Source organism: Sciurus carolinensis, unplaced genomic scaffold (assembly GCF_902686445.1).
Source record: "Sciurus carolinensis unplaced genomic scaffold, mSciCar1.2, whole genome shotgun sequence".
NCBI lineage: Eukaryota > Metazoa > Chordata > Mammalia > Rodentia > Sciuridae > Sciurus > Sciurus carolinensis.
Window position 1 is genome coordinate 444,524 of NW_025920154.1, and position 7,190 is coordinate 451,713.

The 7,190-nt window shown below is 39.3% G+C and overlaps 1 non-coding gene and 1 pseudogene across 1 annotated transcript; both read right to left on the reverse strand.

Annotated features, from left to right (window-relative positions):
- Nucleotides 1–7,190, reverse strand: part of LOC124974562 (ryanodine receptor 2-like) — a 226,498-nt pseudogene that overhangs the window by 82,020 nt on the left and 137,288 nt on the right.
- Nucleotides 887–993, reverse strand: LOC124974577 (U6 spliceosomal RNA). Its single transcript, XR_007106799.1, has one exon. It is a non-coding gene; the product is annotated as a U6 spliceosomal RNA (small nuclear RNA).

The following is a 7,190-nucleotide window of genomic DNA, read 5'->3' on the forward strand; positions in this document are numbered from 1 at the left end:
AATGACCCCTTGGCAGCTATCCAGATACCCAAGACTGAGCAAAAATATTCTGAGGTCTCTTTCCCCATCCCTCTACCTCCTGCTCCAGGTCTTCCTGCTCTTTGTCACCCTGCCGCCCTGGGGACTGCTCTTCCTCAGCAGCTAGTCCTCTGTGGCAGCAGTATGAGCCTCAACTTGGTCACAACCCCCACTCTCAGAAATCACTACTGGGACATATATCTTTGCCTATCCTTACAGTCCTGGTGTTACTCCTGGTTGTCTGGGACTGCATCCAGGTTGTGAGCACCCAGATCCTTCTCAACCTGTCTGGAATCCTAGAAGCAATGAGTCACTGTCCAAAAGAGATGCAGCTTGAGGCACAGCTGCCCAGGCACCAGCCCCAGCAGGCTGGAAAGGGAGCCCCTGGCCTGCATAGGCAGCAATGTGCCTTATCCTTGCCAGATGAAGAATCACCTGGAAGATGAACGACTACAGTAAGTGGAAGAAGGAAGCATCCTCAATGACCTTCAAGAGGGGGAGTCTGGACATTGCTATGATATTCTGCAAATATGTGTTGACTGAGTGGATATATGTAGGGGTGGGTGTGTAGATGAATGGGTATGTGGCTGCCTGAATGGAGGAATGTAGAGTAGACTATTTCTCTATCCCTATTTCCACTGATTCTACTTTTTGGCAGATCACCATTCATATTTTTACAATGGTCTCAGCATAAATACTGTCAATAATCTTTGTTCTCCTTTCTAAATCATTCTGTATACTGATATTAGAGTTCCATCTAAAATTTATATTAAATCATGACATCCCCACATTTTCTTATATTTTTTAAATGTGGGCATTTCCTCCTTTTTAAAATTATTTTATTTAGCTTTTAATTTTTTACAGACTGAAAAATATGGAATGCTTCATGAATTTGCGTGTCATCCTTGCACAGGGCCCATGCTAATCTTCTCTGTATCTTTCCAATTTTAGTATATGTGCTGCTGAAGCGAACACACATTTTCTTATTTTAAAAAACTTAGCATATACCATTATTTTTTTTAAAAAATTCAAAGTCCTTCATGTAATATTCAAAATTCTTCACAAATTGGTCAGGACATCCACCTCTACCCACCATTGTTTTCTCATGTTAATTAGCTTTGCAATAGTGGACTATTTGATATGCCCTGGGAAGGGTTTGCACCCCACACTTATGACCCTTAGCTTTTTCATTCCCTTTTGTATCTTTCTAAGACATCCAAGACACTGTTGTTTCCTCTGTGAAGCCTTCCCAGACCTTTTCAACAGAATTGACTATTGCCTCCTAAGTTCTCCTGTTATGCCTGGCATATACTTAAAAAAAAAACTGCAGCTAGGATACTAATCTTTCTATATGAATTTAAAACATGAGAACTGGGAAAAGGGCTCTCCAGGTTTGTATGTGTATCTATTAGAATGTATTTTCTTGAAACCACAGGTCACATTTTACTCTTAATTATAATAGTGCATTGTACATGGTAAGCACTCTCTCATTCAACAGATTCTACCTACTGCCAAATAGGAGCCTGACAAGTTACTATACATTAACGTTTGTAGAAAGAAATTAAAAGCTTGGGTGGGTTTCTGTTCATAGAGCCCTTTTGTCACTTCCAGGGCATAAAATATCATGGCTCATGTTAATTCCATATAAAGTACTTCATGAATACTGTTGTTATTATTTAATACATGAACTCATTCTTATACACAGATACCATACTGTAAATTAGTCCTCAGAGGATATACAGGGACAGATTTTTAGAATATCCTACCAAAACATCTAAGTAATACAATGAAAACTATAATCCTTGCTTTGTCCTTGCCAATTATAAACTATGGCTATTAATACTGAACCAAACTGCATTAGCAAAGGGTTAAAAAGTGAACTGCTTTCAACTGTTTTCTTAAAAAGTATTATCTAAAAGAAATGGGTTTTTATACCACCTTACAAATCCATCCACTTAACAAATATTATTGAACACCAATTCTAATGTGTGTTTAAGGAAAAATATCACTTATTAAGTATTGCTGATATGTTTAAATATAAATGATAAAAGTGGGATGTGGGAAAAAACAGGTTTACTCCCATAATGAATGAAAATGGCTCTTCTACAGGACTGGCTAGGCAGAAGAGGTGGCCAATATCTCATCAGAGAGATGACCACTTGCCACAGACTCTTCTGGAAGGTCAGCCCCTCCCTTCCCCTGCAGATTAACTGTGGTGCTGAGCTACCCACTGAGAGACAGGCCTAATTCTGCGGGAGTCCATAATGGAATAAAACCCACTCCATGCCCCTTAGACTAGAAGGTGCTACCTTACCGCCTTCTAGTTCAGTTTTGAACTAGAAGACATAGTCCAGAGGGAGATAAAAAGCCTAAGACAGCATCATTCCCATTACTCAGCAAACTTGCTCTGGCAGCGGGGAAGCTCCCTCTGGAGGAGGGAGCAGGAGGGAGCTGGGAGTTATGCAGAAGAGGAGAAGAAAGGGAGCAATGGTTCAGATGGAGCCTGGTGTGTTTATGAGGAGAAGGAACCACCTGCAGAGGAAGGAGCATTCTCATGGAAGAGGCAAACATCAGGGAAATCCTGCTTGTCTGCAGGACACATGGTCTTCAAGACAAGTGAGTCTCCCCTTTGCATAGTACCAAAAGGCTCATTAAACTCTTTCTCTGGTAAAAATTCAGATTAGCATTAGCAAATGCATACACACAGCAGAGGAGATTTAGTGTTAACATTTTCATTGACTATGACCAGTGTAATTCAATATAAAATATCATTTAATGGGTAAATCATACCAACTTTTCTTCTTCCAAACGACATAAACCACTGATTACAAGGGCTTTGAAATGCATTTCCCAAACCATGTTTTAGGCTTTCTATGGAACAATATTCTAAGCCTAAATGTAATGATCCATTTTATTCCTGAAAATCTTCCAGTAAGGGCATCCCACCAGAAGCCAGCAGGAAGCATATAATAAGAAAGTAGAGGATTCTGTCTCTGCGGTCCCAAGGTCTTGACCACAGTCCTGCTTCTCCCACCTCCTGGTGTGCAGTGTTGAGCACACTGCTCTTTCTAAGTCTCTGGGTATACCCAATGTGAAGCTGTCATAATTTAAGCCCTCCTCTTACAAATACTGCTAATTCCCACTGAAGTCAATGTCAGAGTACATGCCAAGATGCCTGTGTACCTGCTGGATGCCATTAATTCAGGCCCTGCCAGATTGGATCCCAGGTCCACACGATGTGAGCATTTTAGGCCAACTTGTTCCCCATCGCTTCCTGAGAGGGAATGAGTTTTATAAAGGCTCAGGTCCATCGGGGTGGGTTTGTACCCACTTATCAGCTGGTAACTACAAAGCAAAATAAATTTATAATTAAAATTTACAATCCATAACAGTCACAGGGCACGTGGTCCCTCCTAATCCCAACTGCTCCATAAACCACAGTGGAATCCAGGGGTTATGGACCAGTTAGCAAGCCTGCACCCCTTTACTTTAGCTGACACAGACAGAAAAGTCACACGACCTGCATTTTTCCACTGCCACACCAACCAAATGAAAAGGAAATGACTTACTCATTTCTCAAAGATGTTATCATTGTGTATGTGCCTGATATTTGAGGCTTTTGAATAGTTTAAATCTATGTTAACTACTAAATATCTAATGGATTTCTCTCCATGTAAAACTCTCATTTTCTTCAATTGTTAAATGTAATAGTATATCATATTTCATAAATCAGCATATTATTTACTAACTATTCCTCATTCTAAAGAAAATTCTATATTTGCAATTTATTTCTCTATTGCAATCCCTACTTATGATACCTAGGAAGCCACTAAATAAGAGTGGTGCCAACAGGAACAGAAAATGTCAGCTATGCAATCACAATCACCTAAAATGAGAGTACATTTATTTCCCTAGAGTTCAGGAAATTCTGAGCAGGGGCTACTTCCACACTCTGAGTGAGAGACAAAAGGTCTTACAATAGTCAGAAGCTTAATCTTTGGAATAATGCAAAACTGAAAATGCTGACTTCTCCATCCACACAGCCTTGCCCATAGCACTCCTGAGACTGCCACAAAGTCCAGATCACAACTGCTTCCGGCTCATTCTTCTCATTTATTTTCAGTGATTGACTATACCTTGATCTGTTTCTGATCCATTTTTCTGCCATTATATCAAAACAATTCTCAGCTATAGCACCCTTTTGATAAATAGTTTCTGAAGGAATTAATTTTATTGGTCAAATTAAATGTTAATAAACATGCATCTTCATCTCAAAGAGTCTCCTTTGTGAAAATGAAGAAAATTCACCATATAATAATACTAACTTTAAAGAAGTATCAGAACATGTGCAAAAACAGGTTTTCAAATAAAACTGTAAGTCTTTCTCCAGTTCATAGCTAACATCAAAAACCACACTTCTCTGAGAACAGCAAGTTTCTCCACTTTGGTCACAACAGTCCCAGCACCTAGCAAGGTGACCAGTTCATGGTGAGCAATCAATATATTGCAGCAATAAATAGTTTTTAAAGTTACCTGTACCTTAATTACTCTTATTTCCTTATAAAAACATCTTGTATTTTATAAGTAATTTATCTATAGGCAAAAACCACAGAAATATTCCATTTCAAGTAGACTGCAATACAGCAATACAACAATTATGACTAATTACTGGCTTATGTCAATTTACACTAAATTTACAGACATAAAATTTTGTTCTGTCTGAAATTAAAATACTAATATTAACAATATTTCTTCTTCTTTTTTAATTACAGAAGCTACATGAGATTTTTTGTTCATTCATATAGATCATTGGATCTTGCAGAATTCTGATGTTTAAGTGTACAACTAATTTGCTAGCTCTGAGTACAGTCACATATACAAGTTCTCATTCAGCTAACATTTCTTCAAGAAAGAGCACCCACAGGCTGGAGTAGTGGGTCAGTGTTAGAGCACTTGCCTAGCAGTGTGAGGTCACTGGGTTTGATCCTCAGCACCACATAAAATAAATAAATAAAATAAAGGTACTGTGTCCATCTACAACTAAAAATTTTCTAAAAAGAAAGAGCACCATAATTTGAATAAACAGGAATCATACTGGCAGAGGACTAGTTTTCAAGTTCCATGCTATTTGTTGGAGGCAGCCTGCAGAATGTGATGAAGAGCCCATCTGCAGGCCTTCCCACCTCTCTTCTCAGTTCCCTGCGGGGTCCAAAGTAACCCAGAGCAGGGCAACACACACCCCTCTTCCTTCTCCCCTCTTCCAGTGCCTTCATGCCACCTGGTCAATCAACAATTAATATGAATTATTGTTTTGTGGTTGAAAAAGAACAACAATTCTTTGAATAGAATGTGATTGACCTGGATCTTAGAAACTAAATGATTTCAAATAATTTCAGACAGATTCCTAGAAATTTAAGGGAAATAGAGATCATTCTGACATTCCTGAGAAGTAATATTCCATAGCCCCCTAAATAGGGAAAAGTCCTATCACTACCATATCTACTGATACAAAATATGGCACACTTCCTATAAAAGACTTCTGTGTTACATCCCACCATCTCAAACTTCCTGGAAAATTCTGCAGAATCAGTCACTGAGTTCCTCTCTCCTACTATTTGCTTACCAGGTAGGTTGTTTGGCTTTCATTTCTCCTACTTTAACATGCTAGGTCTGTATCATCTATCATCTACAAAATTAGTTTCTAAGGAATATAGGTAAAATTAAGCAAATACAATCTCTTGGTTTTCCAAATACCAAAACATTTATAGTTAATAGATTTTAGCTTTATTTTGACAAACATATAATCTAATAATACAAAACAATAAAAACAACAATGAATAATAAATTATTCAAACAGCTTGGTATAAGCTTCCTTATAGTAAAATATCTGTTTTAAATAACTCTGGAGAAAGAAGTAAACAAATTAAAAAAAAAAAACTGGTAAAGTGCCAGCTCTATTTGCATCAAGTTCCCCAAGAAGTAAACAGAACATTGGCAGCACTTGGGCCCTCTGAGGAATCCTCAGGTAAAGTAGCAACTCAGTTTTGCACTTCAGTCCTGTGACTTACATGTTTCCTATGTGTCGGGGTTTCCGGGACCCCCAGCCTTGAGCATGGTCAAGATGGCGCCTGGCACTGAGCCAAAAGCGGCCAGCTATACAGTAAACAACAGAGAATTCCAATGATTGGCTAGTTAAACGATGTGATTAGAGCATGCCCCCTCGTTTACCTATTCTACACCTGCAGCTGTCTGCCGCGTTTACCTCGTGTACTCTCCCCTGATTGGTTGAAGTGTATATAAGCCTGGTGGGTGGGGAGAGTAAAAGGAAGCTGAAGCTGGGAGTGGGAAGAAGCTGAGAGAAGAAGCTGGGAGTAGGAGCAGAAGCTGGGGGCGAAGAAGCTGGGAGTAAGAAGAAGCTGAGAGAATAAGAAACTGAGAGTAGGAGTAGAAGGCTGGGACTAGAGGCGTGCAAGTAGGCGTGAGCCGAGCGGGAGAAACGAAGCAGCCGGAGCAGGCGAGAGCCGAGCAGGAGAAGAGTGAAGTGCAGGAGGGGGAAAGAGAGCGAGAGAAAGGGATAGATAAGAAGGAAGAAAAGGAAGACTGTACGCAATATATTTCCAAAGCTTCAGACGTTTGTCGTGTCTCTCTCTGCGGGCAGAGGGAACGCGATACCTATGCAGGTATCTGAAGGAACCTTTGAAAAGGGCTTGGTATCATCTCACTGAAGTGTCAACTAAAATGACGCAGCAAAATGTGGCAGAACATGAAAATTTCTCTTAAGAAACAAGTCTTCTCTTTTGTTCTCAGACACCCCACCTCCCAAGCTTGCTTCTTTAGTATGAATCAAGATAAATGAAGCTTGGAAACCACTAAGTTGTGAATGATGTGCAGTAAGCATGAAAAGATGATGTCCAAGTTTATTGGATGTTAGCTATAAATTTGAATACCAAATTAGCCCTGCACTTCCTTAGAACAAATGGGAAGATCTCAGATGACTAACAAGTTGTGCTGAAAACACATCTCCTAGAAATGTCTCCTGGGCTGACATTTCACAGAAAGTGAGTACAGGACATTCAAAAACCATTCTCCAAAAAACAAATATGGAAAAGATAATTTTGACATGGAACTTAGGAAAAAAGTACAAGAGATGTATTTCTTCTATTTCACTTCTT